The sequence below is a fragment of the Phascolarctos cinereus genome, unplaced genomic scaffold (genome assembly GCF_003287225.1).
Source record: "Phascolarctos cinereus isolate Bilbo 61053 unplaced genomic scaffold, phaCin_HiC Scaffold_726;HRSCAF=1367, whole genome shotgun sequence".
Taxonomy (NCBI): Eukaryota; Metazoa; Chordata; class Mammalia; order Diprotodontia; family Phascolarctidae; genus Phascolarctos; species Phascolarctos cinereus.
This window is the reverse complement of record NW_027556098.1, coordinates 415,512,824-415,527,380: the sequence shown is the minus strand read 5'-3', so window position 1 is coordinate 415,527,380 and position 14,557 is coordinate 415,512,824.

The following is a 14,557-nucleotide window of genomic DNA, read 5'->3' as shown; positions in this document are numbered from 1 at the left end:
GTGCTCTCAATCTGGTTTTCTATCCCACCAAAAGCCCTCACACCACTGGCACTTACCCATGAGACTTAAGGCCTGGGAAACCCCACACTTACGGGGCTGTTATTAACAAACTGCCTAATTTTTCTGATCTTTTGAGTGCTTGTGTTCCTTCTCTGTTTTTCATTCACAATTTCCTTACTGCAGTCTACTTAAGGTCATGATTAGTTATGGGTCTTCATGGAAAAAAAATAAGTCTAAGAAAAATTTCTCTAACAGGATTAAAGATACATAATTAAGTATACAAAAGGCAGGGGCAGGAAAAAGACTGCACATTCCTCTTTATTTTCTTTTCTCTCTGTTTCTGCTATAATTTCTCTCTGTGTTTCTGATATAATTACTCATATAATTAAGGCTAGAATGATTTGTTCAATGTCATGTAATGAGTGGTAATTTGCACAATAATGATATGAACCCAATTTGTTTTGATTTCAAATATCATACTACTTCTACATTTGCTTCTCAACACAAAAACAAACTTCCTCCACGATTCCCCTATCATTGTAATTTAACACAACTGCTTTCTGTCTTTCTTCTCTTCAAATCATGAATCACTGATTCTCCCTATTTCTTTCTGTTTCATTCATGAATTATTTATTTTTATTGTTTTTCTATTAACAATAATAACAGCAGCAACAACAGCATGAACAATAATAATACTACTCCAAAACATCACACAAACAACCATGATGAGTTTGACAAAGTCTGAGATTTCCTTGCCATAAGGAACTAGCTGTGAGGAATTTGTCTTACCACCAATGATCAATACCCTTTCTGTACCTTGTGTCTGAGAGGTTTCAGGGGTGGTGGGAGGATGAGTGACTTATCCAACATCACAAGGCACTATGTGTAAGAGGTTGCACTTGAAAGCATCTGTTCCTCATGGCTCGGCAGTCACTTTACCTATGGTACCACACTAATCCCTAGATTGTTTTAATACATGTTAACATTGTTTTCATAGCATTTATATGTTCGATCAAACAATCTAATGATTTCTAAATTTTTTTGCTTTCAATCTATACATTAATCTAGGAACTTCACTAGTCCAGACAAGATGAGCTATGTGATGAGGCTGCTCATTTCATCTACTTCTTGTCATATTAATTTTGGTATTTTGAATCTTTAAAACTATTAAGTATATTTAAATTATCAAATTTTATGGAATATTTATTGGATAATTTTCATTTTAATCTTTTCTAATTTCCCCTTTCTTTTTATCAAAATTCCAGTTTCCTTTTTTTAAAAGAAAAACATTTTTGATAAGGACCTTTCATTTCATGTTCTTTTCTTAATCAGATCTTGCTTTTATTATTTTTTTCATTATTTTGTATTAGATTAATTATTTTTATCACGGTTATTTTCCTCTATCCTATTTTCTGTGGTTACATCATTGTTATTGTTGAATATTTAAAATTCTACTCATTCCTAAATTTCTTATTATATTCAAACTCTGCACCAATCAGATATTAACTTAGTCAAATTACCCAGCATATTACCATAAATAACTTTTATAATCACAATCCCCATAATTTAGAAAAGATATTATGACAAAATAAATTGTGTAAGAGCCACTTAGTAAAAAGTAACCTATATGTAGACCGTATGAACTCATATAAGACAAAGGCTTAATTGGATTCATTTCAGTGTAAGGTTAACTCCACATATGCTGTGATAAATATCACAATCCATTGTTGTTAAATTACCTCACTGAATTTGCAGGATTGATAAGATCTTTTCAGCATAATTTGCTTTATGGACCTGTTGTTTCACTAGTATGGGCACTTTGTCCATGTCTCTTTTGTGGTTCTTATCCATTGTCTTCTCATAAACCCTCATTAGGTCAACCCACCAATTTACTTTATACTTTTACAACATACATTTGCTCTGTAAACTTTGTTCAACTATACTAGATTCATAACTAATGGAAAAATGGCCTTTAACTCATTAACGATTGAAATCAGTTGTGTATGTAAGATGGGGAAGTCTATAAATGAAAAGGAAAGTGAGACTCCATGGAGTTTCCAAGAGTGAGCTAGCCCAATAATAATACAACCATACACTGCTGCTTACATAACTTCAGACAGTTCACTGAAGTGCCATTTCCTTTGTTCTGGAGAAAAAGAAGAAGACAGGTTCACATTGCCATCCATCACAAAGCATCCAAATGGATTATCATGTCACAGAGCAGCATGCATATATTGGTGGGTTAGGATACTTTATGTTTCTTTCTCCTTGCTCTGATGAAGCAGTTGAAATATAACTGAAGGGGACAGAGCCAAGATGGCAGAGTAAAAGCAGTGACTTTCCTTAGCTCTCCCCCCAAACCCTCCAAAAATCTATAAAAAATGGCTCTAAACAAATTCTAAAGCAGCAGAACCCATAAAAAGACAGAGTTAAGCAAATTTCCAGTCCAAGACAACTTGGATGGTAGATCAGAAAGGAATATCACACCAAGCAGGGAGGCAAATGCAGTTCAGTGTGGGCGCGCAGGCAAGACAGGCCTCAGAGAACCTGGAGCAGGCCTCAGAGGACTGACTCACAGGCAGCTGTGGTGATTTCCAGACTTCTCCACCCACAAACCCCAATGACAACTCAGCAGGTCAGTAGGAAAAATCTGTGACTGTGGTAAGAGAAAAGCTAGGTCCCAGCTCCAGTCTCTGCGTGTGGCTCTGGGTTGGCAGCTGCTTCTGGAGCTTCCACCCCACACTCTTAGGGGGAATTGACTGGCTGATCAAAGGTGGATTGCAGGGATCTCTTTGATGGATGCAGATTCTCTTCCTTTGCCTGTGCTTGGATCTGGGTTACAGTTCTGGGTGGCAGTCCTAGGGTGAGGAGGAGTGCTGCATGGTGGAGCTTGTGGTTACAATGAAGATGAAATTCTTCTCATAAATCCAAGGCAGAAAAGAGTGTTTGTGGTAACTCATAGACTAGAGCACAGGCCAGGAAAGGAGTAAACAACTTGCCCCTTATCATACCATCTTGGAAGAACTAAAAATGTACAGGTCCTTAGAAGTATCTCTGAAAACAGCTTCATAAAACCCTGCAGCTTGGGACAAAACATTCTCCACATTGGAAGCAGACCCCTACCTTAACAAAGAGTTTATAACTCAAGTAATTGACTGGGATCATGAGCAACCTCACAAAAAAAAGTCAGACCATAGAATCTTTCTTTGCTGACAAAGAAGAGCAAAACATACAACCAGAAGAAGACAACAAAGTCAAAGCTCCTACATCCAAAGCCTCCAAAAAAAATATATGTTGGTCTCAGGCCATGGAAGAGCTCAAAAAGGATTTTGAGCAGCAAGTAAGAGAAGTAGAGGGAAAACTGGGAAGAGAAATGAGAGTGATGCAAGAAAATCATGAAAAACAAGTCAATAGCTTGCTAAAGGAGATCCAAAAAAATTCTGAAGAAAATAACACCTTAAAAAATAGCCTAACCCAAATGGAAAAAGAGGTCCAAAAAACCAATGAGGAAAAGAATACCTTAAAAAGCAGAATTGGTCAAATGGAAAAGGAAGTCTAAAAGCTCACTGAAGAAAATACTACCTTAAAAATTAGAATGGAGCAATTGGAAGTTTGTGACTTTATGAGAAATCAAGACACTGTAAAACAAAACCAAAAGAATGGAAAAATAGAAAGCAATGTGAAATATCTCACTGGAAAAAAAAACTGACCTGGAAAATAGATCCAGGAGAGAGAATTAAAAATTATTGAACTATCTGAAAGCCATCATCAAAAAAAAAAAGAGCCTAGACATCATCTTTCAAGAAATTCTCAAGGAAAATTGCCCTCATATTTTAGAAGCAGAGGGCAAAATAGGAATTGAAAGACTCCACCGATCACCTTCTGAAAGAGATCCCCAAGGAAAACTCCTAGGAATATTGTAGCCAAATTCCAGAGTTCCCAGGTCAGGAAGAAAATTGCAAGCATCAAGAAAGAAACAATTCAAGTATTGTGGAAACCCAATCTGGATAACACAAGATTTAGCAGCTTCTATATTAAGAGACTGGAGGGCTTGGAATATAATATTCTGGAGGTCAAAGGAGATACAATGACAACCAAGAATCACCTACCCAGCAAAACTGAGTAAAATCCTTCAGGGTTAAAAATGGGCATACAGTGAAATAGAGGACTTTCACGAATTCTTACTGAAAAGACCAGAGCTGAATAGAAAATTTGACTTTCAAATACGAGACTCAAGTGAAACACAAAGAGGTAAACAGGAAAGAGAAATCATAAGGCACTTATTAAGGTTGAACTGTTTACATTCCTGCATTGAAAGATGGTATTTATAACTCATGAGACCTTTGTCAGTATTAGGGTAGTTGGAGGGAAATAAAATTATATGCAGGTACATCTATATAGATAGTTAGATAAATAGAGGGCACAGGGTGAGTTGAAGATGAAGGGGCTATATATAGAGGATAAAATTAAGGCGTGAAAGAGGATTATACTGGAAGGAGAAAGGAGGAGGTAGGATAGGGTAAATTATCTCACATAAAACAGACAAAAAAAATGCCTTTACAGTGGAGAGGAAGTGGGGGGAGTTCAGAGGGAATGAGTGAATCTTATTCTTATCAGATTTGGCTTAAGGAGAGAATAACATGCACAATCAATTGGGTATGGAAAGCTACAGAAAATTAGGGGGGAGAAGGGAACAAGAGAGCAGGAGGCTGATAGAGTAGAGGGTGGATTGGGGGAGGTTATAATCAGGAGCAAACACTTTTAAGGAGAAACACAGTCAAAAGAGAGAGTAGAACAAATGGGGGGCAGGATAGGAATAAGGCAAATACACTTAGTTTTTCACAACATGACTACTATGGAAGTGTTTTGCATGACTACACATGTATAACCTGTATCTAGTTGCTTGCCTTCTCAATGAGGGTGGGTGGGGAGGGAGGAAGGGAGAAAATTTGGAACCCAAAGTTTTAAAAACAAATGTTAAAAAAAATGTTTTTGCATGCAACTGGGAAATAAGATATACAGGAAATGGGGTACAGAAATCTATCCTGCCCTATAGAAAAATTGAAGGGGAGGTGGATAAGAGAAGGAGAAGAGAGATAGAAGGCAGGGCAGATTAGGTGAAGGAGTATTCAGAATGCATGCCATCTTGGAGTAGGGGGAGGGACAAGATGGGGAGAAAATTTGGAACTCAAAATCTTTTGGAATTGAATGTTGAAAACTAAAAATAAATTAATTTAAAAAATTTAAAATTAAAAAAAAATAAAAATAAAAATATGACTGAAGGATCATTAAAAATAATTTCAGGAAGATTATTATAGATTTTAAAGAAATTTATGATGAAGGAAATAATAATTCAAAGTTGGAATAAATATATTTTTATAATTAAAGATTGCCACTAGCAATATTTGGTTCTAAAACAATGATTCTTTATACATACATTTCACAAATACCCCATTTTCACTGTATGGTTTATCTAGGTTATTTCTTATTCCTTGTCCATAATCCCATAACCCTGACTAGTCAATGTGTGCTCAGGACTTGTAAAATAAATTATAAGAAAAAGAGACTACATGCTATATTTAACTGTAATGGAAGATTTTTCCTCTTGCATATTTTGAAATCTTTTCATACTGACATACTGTATCCTAACTTTAAGGAGAATATGTTATTTTTTCCATACACGTGATTTTCTCCTTCTCAGTGTGCTTGTTAGAAATCTCTCCAAAGACTTGGTAAAAGCCACAGAAAAGGGTTGAAAGATCTTTTTTTCTTCACTGAAAGAATGTCCTTAACTGCTTTTTACATTTTGTCCTCTTATCATACTTTCAGAGGCTCTACTAAGAGGGAAATGATGCTGTATTAGCCAATCAGGTTTTCCTGGGTTCTCTTCTAACCAAAGAAGCAAAGCAAGTGATTGAAAATAATCAAATAAAAGCTGGAAAGAATTTTGATTCATTTGGCAGATAAGGGAAACTGAGACTCATAAGTGACAAGACTAGGATCAGAACTTTGCTATCTTACTTGTTAACCCTCTCTATATAGTATGAAACATTTCTGCTAAGAAAGGAATAAGGGAACCAATGAAAATAAATATGGTATTGAGGAAGGTAGATTTGTTACAAAAATATAATGCATCTTAACACTAAATACCACACCACCTTGCATTTGTATAGCATTATTTTTAAAGCATTTTCACATTTATTATCTAATTTAGTGCTAAAATATCTACTTGAAAGGGATAAGGGGAATTGTGTGAATAAATAAGGTATTTGGGAAATTAGGTATCTTTGAAATCACCATACAAGTTAGGTAGCATAATCATTATTATCATCATTTTATAAGTATGGAAAGAAAAGGTAATATATATATATATATATATATATATATATATATATATATATAATTTTATATTTTGGGTTATCCATGCCACTGCTTCTCCTATTAGTGTGAATAAATAGCTAATTATATATGCTGTTAATAGCCAGCAAGAATGCCACTGCTTCTCCTATTAGTGTGAATAAATAGCTAATTATATATGCTGTTAATAGCCAGCAAGAAAGCTTTGTCCTTTTATTATTGACTTTTTACTTCAAACACAGGCTAAGTATTGAATATAGTTCTATCAGTTGCTCATAACTCCCTCTTATCTTGGGGCTTCAACTAGTCTATGTATGTATGGGGGAGATGAGTTCTAACAATAGGACCCAAGAGGAAATGGCTTTGTTCTGGGGTCCCAAGAAGACCATAGTTAACCCATCCATTTCCTAATCTTGACACTAGGCTCACCTCAACCTTACCCCTATCATATGAGGCACAGTCTACTGTGACTTCTTTGTGAATGTTGTGCCTGATGCCCATTAGACCACTCACTCTGTATTAGCACAGGACAAGACAAGATTCCCCTATTACTGCAGATTGGACATTACTGTCAGGCAATTTCTCTTTCTCAGATAAATAGATATCTGGGCATGAAATGTATAAAGTTGAGATCTGGAAATGGTTTTTTGAGGGCCCTGTTCTGTGTAACATTGTTAATAATTAATGTTAATATGTGAATTCCTATCAATTATTATTCTTAATATTCTTTGGACTAGACTTATAGATGATAAATTATCAGATTAACAGTTGACATTAAGGGGAAAGGAACAGTGGGCTGTAGTTGAAAATCCAGAATTTAGAATCAAGAGGCTTGAAATGGAATTCTAGCTTTATACTGTAGCTTTGTTATCTTGAGCAAATTGTTTAAGATTCCACTCCTCATCTACAAAATGAAGGTTGACTAGATAAACTAACGATTCCTTGTTCACTCCAAATTTTCTGAACATACTTGGAAGTTTTTTTTTAAATTTTCTTCTGGAATGCGGAGGCAGTGATGGCATCTCCCCTTCCAGTAAAGAGATTTGGGGGAGTGGGCATCAAGAACCCAAACCTAGAGCCCCTACAGCTTCTCAAGGTCTACGAATGTATGCATCGTGGTTTGGAAATATAGTTACTGGGCACATATTCTACAGCTTAGTACACTAGCTATACTGATTTGGAAATTTCTCATCAAGGAGTTGGAATGTGCTTGAGACTCATCATAACTCATTACAATTCCATGTTTACTAACCAGATTTTTATCCTTGGACACACATACATAGAAATGAATAGATGTAGTCTTAGACAATTGCAACTCAGCAGTATTCATTAATCACCTACAGTATACCTGGAACCAATGCTATTGGAGATACAAACACAAAAAAAGTCCCTGTCCTCAAGGAACTTACATTCTACCTGCAGGAAACAACTTATACACATGCACATATAAAACCATATTTAATAGGTGTTTGATCAGAAGAAGATATCAAGGGTGAAAGCACAATATCTGTCCAAAAATGTTTGAATGGTCACAAGGAAGAGGAATGAAACTTATTCTGCTTAGGGCATAACAAAAGGCTATTGGTAGAAGGTACAAAGTGGCCAAATTAGGCTTGAGGTTAAGGACAAACTTTGTAGATCTATCCATGAACAACTGAAAAAAAAATGAGATGCTTTGGGATAGATTGGGTTCTTAAATCAACATCACAGCAGCAAAGCTGGAAGGGTCGTTTAGAGATGTTATAGTCCTATCATTTTTTTTTTTACAGATGATGAAATATGTCCAGGATATTAATGGACTTGACCAAGGAAACAGAGACTAAGGGGAAAAAAAAATCAAGATCTGAACCTACATCGTCTGATTTCAAGGTTCATCTCACTTTACTAAATTGCCTTACATTGGATTGGAAGCTCCATGAGGACAGAGACTATCTTTTAACTCTTTTCGTAACCCCCACACTTAGCACAGTATCTGGCACATAGAATTCAACAACAACGATCTAGATTAAATAGAATTGCCTCACTAAAGCTGTTCAAGTGAAAAATTGGATGAATGTCTTTCTCCTAGTAGTTTTATGAGCATGGGAAAAACACAATGGAGGAAGAGTGGGAATCAAAGGCCTTATCCTATTTACTCAGATCAAGAGCTCCAGGTAGTATCTATTGGCAACACACCAGGTTGTGAATAGTTGCCTAAGTCGTATTAAGCCTGTCTGTCACAACAGAATCCCCATTGAATTGGTTAATAGGTTCCTTACTGTGAAGTAGCCATGCTGTTGACTTGTTCTTGGGAGCTTGTACCTATACTGAAGCACAGAGGGTAACAAAATATTTATGGCCCATGTTTTTGTGGAATGTTAGTTTTTTAGGATTAAGGGAAATAGAGTTAGTTTTTCACAACATGACTGCTATGTTTTGCATAACTGCACATGTATAACCCATATTGAGTTGCTTGCCTTTTCAACAAGGGTGTGTGGGGAAGAGGAGGGGAGAAATTTTGGAATCCAAAGTTTTGAAAACACATGTTTAAAAAAAACCCAAACTCATAAATAAAATAGAACAATAGGCCTGTTTTCCATTTTTCAAAGTGTAGATGAGGGAGGGGCAGCTAGCTGGCGCAGTAGATAGAGTACCAGCCCTGAAGTCAGGAGGATCTGAGCTCAAATTTGGCCTTAGACCAAACACTTGACACTCACTAGCTGTGTGACCCTGGGCAAGTCACTTAACCCCAATTACATAAATAAAATAAAATAAAGTATAGATGAAAAATAAAAAATAATATATATATATATATTGTATTGGTTAGAATAAAATGTAGATTCATGAAACAGATTATCTTATGACCCAGAAATAGCTGAATATAGTTACTTCATCTTTGATATACCAAAACACTGAGATTATCAAGTACAAGAACAGAAAACAACCTATTTGCTAGTAACTATAGAGAGGCAGGTAAAGTGATTTGGCAGAAAATTGGTTTAAACCCAGAGTGTCTATCACATAACAAAATAACCTCCCAATATAAAATATATAAAAATTATATGATAGAGGAAATAACTTTAACAATTTTGGCTAGGGGTCAAAATCTTATCTACCCTGGGAGGAAGTTAACTTACAGTGGCCAAAGTTTAGTCCCTTAATTCTTTGATCATGATAGCCCTGGTTGGTAGCAAAATTTGGGAGGTTAAATCAAGCTGATGCAGGTTTACCTGAATCATGCCCAAGGACAGGTTCTGTTTTTCAGAAGAAGAAACAAAGTCTAGGGGATGTCAAATACTTTTCTCAGGGTCATACATGGCTAATAAATGTTATAGATTAGAATTAAACAAAAGGCTACTGAATGTGAGATTACTTCCATTTCACCATGATCTTAAGAGCTTATATTTATACTTGGAGAGAACTCAGGGACCATCTAGTCTAACCTCATCATTTTTGCAGACCAGAAAAAAATGAGATCAAGAGTAATGTATTTCTTAGAAATGATGTAGTGTCCAGAGAACAAGAGGATTTGGGGCTACCTTGCAGAACATGCAGCATTCTCTGACCACATGCTGCCAACAAGTGAACTTCCAGATGCATAGTTCTTTTGGGGAGAGGTAGGATTAAAGACATTGATTGAGAATGTGTAAGGGCACAAGACAATGCTGCTCATGTCTCTGCTCAGAGGTACTGATTTCACCTTCACAAAGTCTCTCAACTACTTCCCCTTCACTGCTTTGACACTGCCACCATTCTGTGCAGCCCCCTTTATCTCACACCTGGACTATTTAAATAGGCTACTAATGGGTCTGAATGCCTCAAGTGTCTCTTGCATCCATTTTCTAATCAGCCATTAAAGTGATTTTACTAAAGCACAGTTCTGACCATATCAGCTCTCCTACTCAATAAACTCCTATACTCCCCTAAAGATCAAAATAAAAATCCTCTAACGTTCTCCAGCCTTTCCAGTCTTCTCACTCCTTAATCCCCACCATACACTCTTCGATCCAGTGAAACTGGCTCCACAAAGAAGATATTCCATCTCTTGGCATTTTTCTGCTTCCCAACCCCATGTCTTGGATAATCTCCCTTCTTCTCTCTGTTTCTGCCTTCTGTAGTTTCCTTGAAGTATCAACTAAAATCCAACATTCTGCAAGAGCGCTTTCCCAGCCCATCTTCATCTGTTTTCTTTTAATTTGCTATTTTTCCTGCATATAACTTGGTTGAAAATTATATTTTGCAAGTATTTACGTGATATGTCATTTTCTCACTTTTACTTTATTTAGTCATAAGCAAGTTCTAAAATCAGTACTTCAGATAACCTTTTCTCTAAAATTGTCCAAAATCCTGTATGAAAATGATTTCTTCATATTTTTTAACAGTAAAACAAAATTATTTCCCACTTTTAGTAGGTATCAACAATAGCAACATTTGGAATCCTCTGACAAAGAAAAGTCTCTTCCTTTACACAAAACTTTTACTACTTTTTTCATAATTAACTGTTCCTCATGAAAAGGACCTGAAGTTTGGATTTGTTTAAAGAGAGTGTACCTTCCACATAGTTTTAGGAGTATCACTCAGAGTATCATGACCCCAGAATGCACATGTCCTCTGAAAAACCCAAACTGTGAGTCCAAATTTTGGGAGCAGTAAAGAAGAGCCGTACACTTACGTGTTAATAACAAATGATTGTGATGTCACAGACATGGTTTTCAAAAAAAAAGTTGTATTTTGCTTACTAAAAGCATTTAACTTTCTTTTGATGTAGCTGGGCTAGTCTCCACTACATCTGGAGTGTGTTGCATGATGCATGTATGTCACATGTTGCACAAGCAGAAGATGTGATTTTAGATCGGTGGATAAAATACTGATATGATGCTTTAGAACTATATGAGGGGTAAAGTTGGTACTAGAACTTCTTCCAGGAGAGATGCTCATGGTTCAATACATTCTTCAGAGAGGAAAAACAAAAGACTTTGGAAATTGTAGACACGTTGGGGGAGCTAGCTTACAATATGCCCTTGATTTTGAGCTTGCCTTCTTAGGGACTTCCTAGGGAGAATTTCCCCTGGAGTGTGGTGCCTCTCTCTTAGTTGAACTGAGGTTTTATCTCAGTCCAATATGAGTTGACTTATCCTTGCATGTTTTCTTGTGTATTCTAATCTGTATCACCTCTTCAATTTCTATTTACTATTTGCTCAGATAAATAAGTTGGTACTTTAAACACGCACAGACACACCCATAATAGATTGTGTATATATTTTGTCTTCCTCATTACACTGTGAGCTCCTTGAAAGCAGGGGGGTTTTTTTGCCTCATTTTTCATCCCTAGCATTTAAGACAGTTTGTGGCAGGTAGAACATTTTTAATGTATGTTTATTGTTTGATCAATTGATTGGAAGCACAAAATGACCAGTGTCAGCACAATATGAAAAATATCATATGTGCTTTTTTCTTTCTGCTGTAAATCCAAGGCATTCTTATTTTAGGATCAGCATTGTAACATCTACCTACTTCACACAGATAGAGATAAGATTGATATCATTACTGATAATCTTTCTATGTAAGTAATCAGCATATGAAATATAAATATATCTATTATTATAAATAAAATTAACAAAATACAGTAATTTAGTATATTTAAATATAGGACTGTGAATTTGCAAAAAGAATATACCTAAGAGTCCGTTTACTCCAATCTACATATTTAACCTTAAGGGAAACTGATATCTGTTAAAGGCACTAGACTTGCTAAGGTCAAATTTAGAAAAGTTTAAAACAAACAAGTACAGAAAAATAACTCTTTCAAACAATAGAGAAAACATAGGAGTTGGAAAATAGTGTAAAGAACTTAAAAATTCACAAAATCCCTGTGTTTTGAAAAAGAATAATAGCCAATCTCTTAATCAAATAAAAGCTTTTAATTACTTCTCATAGGCCAAGGCCAAAGAATGCAAAAATATTGCACGTAAACAATCTGTACAGTATCACTTGGTGATAATCAATCCCTTAGAAATAGCATGGTAGTAAGGTAGTCAGGGAAAGACTCTTTACATAAAGTTAGATTTTAGATGAAGCATGACAGAAAAGAATCCAGTGAATCCCAAATACAGGGATGAAAAATGAGGGCTTTCCTGTTATGAGAAGATGCCAGTGAAAATAGAGCAGTAGGGAAATGGAGTGTCTAGTGTGAGCAAGAGTAAGTGGGCTAATGAACCTGAGATCCCAGCATATGGAGAAGGGAGTAAAGTATAAGACAACCAGAAAGGTGGCACCCTGACAGGTAGTGAAGGACTTTGAAATCCAGATGAGGTGTTTTTTGTTTGTTCCTGGAGTTAAGGAGGAACGGCAATTCATAGAAGAGGTGTGTGATACAGACATGATTAAGGAAGATCATTCTAGCAACTGAGAGAAGCATTTACTGGAGCAGGGAAAGAGACCACTTTTATAAACTTTTATTTAACTGAATTAAAGAGATGGTTAAAGATCAAAAAAAAATTAAAAAGAACTATGCACAGCTATAACATAATGAGAGTAAATAAACAAGAATGATCAGAACCAAATATTCAGAGCAGCTAAGTAGCACAGGGGATAAAGTTCTGAACTAATACTCAGGAGAACTGGAATTAAAATATCATGTCAGACACTAGTTTCATGAAATTAGGCAAGTTTCTCAACTATTTTCTACCTCAGTTTCCTCATCTGTACAATATGCATGATACTAGTACTTATGTAATAAAAAGTTATGAAGATCAACTGAAATATATGCATATATACAAAATAATTCAAGACCTGATCCTAGGAGATTATGAGAGCAGTCTTATTTTTTTAGAAGTTAAAAGCAATATATTTAAAGCACAAATATTGAGAATGAATGCACTCTACCAAACTGCTTATATATAAAATAATTATAGTTCTGAATCTTAATATTGGAAGAGAGACAGAGACAGAGAGAGAGAGAGGCAGAGAAACACTGAGAGACAGACACAGGCACCGACAGAGGTATCAGGCTGGACTGACAATCAGGAAAACCTGAGCTACAAGACTTGTCTGAAAAACACTACCTATACAACCATCAGCAATTCACTTAACCACTCAGTGCAACAGGTAGCACTTTAAGACAGTTATGTTATTGTAATGATGCCAGTCAACATCATACTTACTCAGAGATTTGTAAATTTTGAGTTTCATAAAATTATATATCATCTGTAGTTATATTCATTAACAGCATTGTTAATATAGAGTTATATACAAATATAGGTATAACTATCATATACTTGTAATTATATAATAATTATGTACAAGATGTCACAGTTGTATATTTTACAAATGTATATACACATAAAATCATAAACATAAACATAAAAAAGCATAAACATATACAGAAACATGTGGCTCTCTGTGTGTCTGTTATCGACCCCATGGTATAATGAAGCAGCTATGGTGAATGTCATTTTTAATGCCGTTCTGACAGGGTCCAGATGGGGCTGAAATAGAAATAAACGTTATATTCAGATCATTTATCTGGCCTTCTGATTCTCCAAGAATGACAACTGCTGGTAGTGTAAGGGCAGGCAAAGAAGATTGAGCTTGGACTTCCTAAGGGAGGAAGCTGCCAAGTCTCCCTCTGCCAGAACCTTCCCAGAAACAGAACAAAAATAAAGATTCTGGTTGATTACTCTGTGGGGCAGAGTGTATGTATATGTCTGTGGAGGGGGGGAGAAGAGAGAGGGATTATTTCTCTTATTTAATTTTAAAAGGAAACATAATGAGATATGAAAGGCAGGAAAAGCAGAAAATAGGACAAGAAATTATACTCTGTCCATACACATTTTTTAAAAGTTACTTTTTAATCACCTTCCCCCTAAAAAGTGCTTCTTAAAATGAAAATATAAACACAACCTTACAGATAAAATTTCAAAAAGTTATTAGAATGAGCGACAAAATATTTCCATCTCTGTTCCTCAAAAATATAGTGTGTGAATAAAGGGAAAAATCCCCCCATAATATGATCTCCATCCCTGTAATAGGTGTGCCTTAAATCTCTTTTTAGGGAGCAGACATCAGCTTCTTTATGACCCACAGACTGGGGAAGCTCCAGCACCAGAAACAGGAAAAGAAGAGAAAGCATCAAGAACACCTCTTTTCAACATCTAACATCTGGACAAATAGCAGTCAGACCAAGTCGGGGCCATGCTGTAGATCAGATCAGGTCACAGCA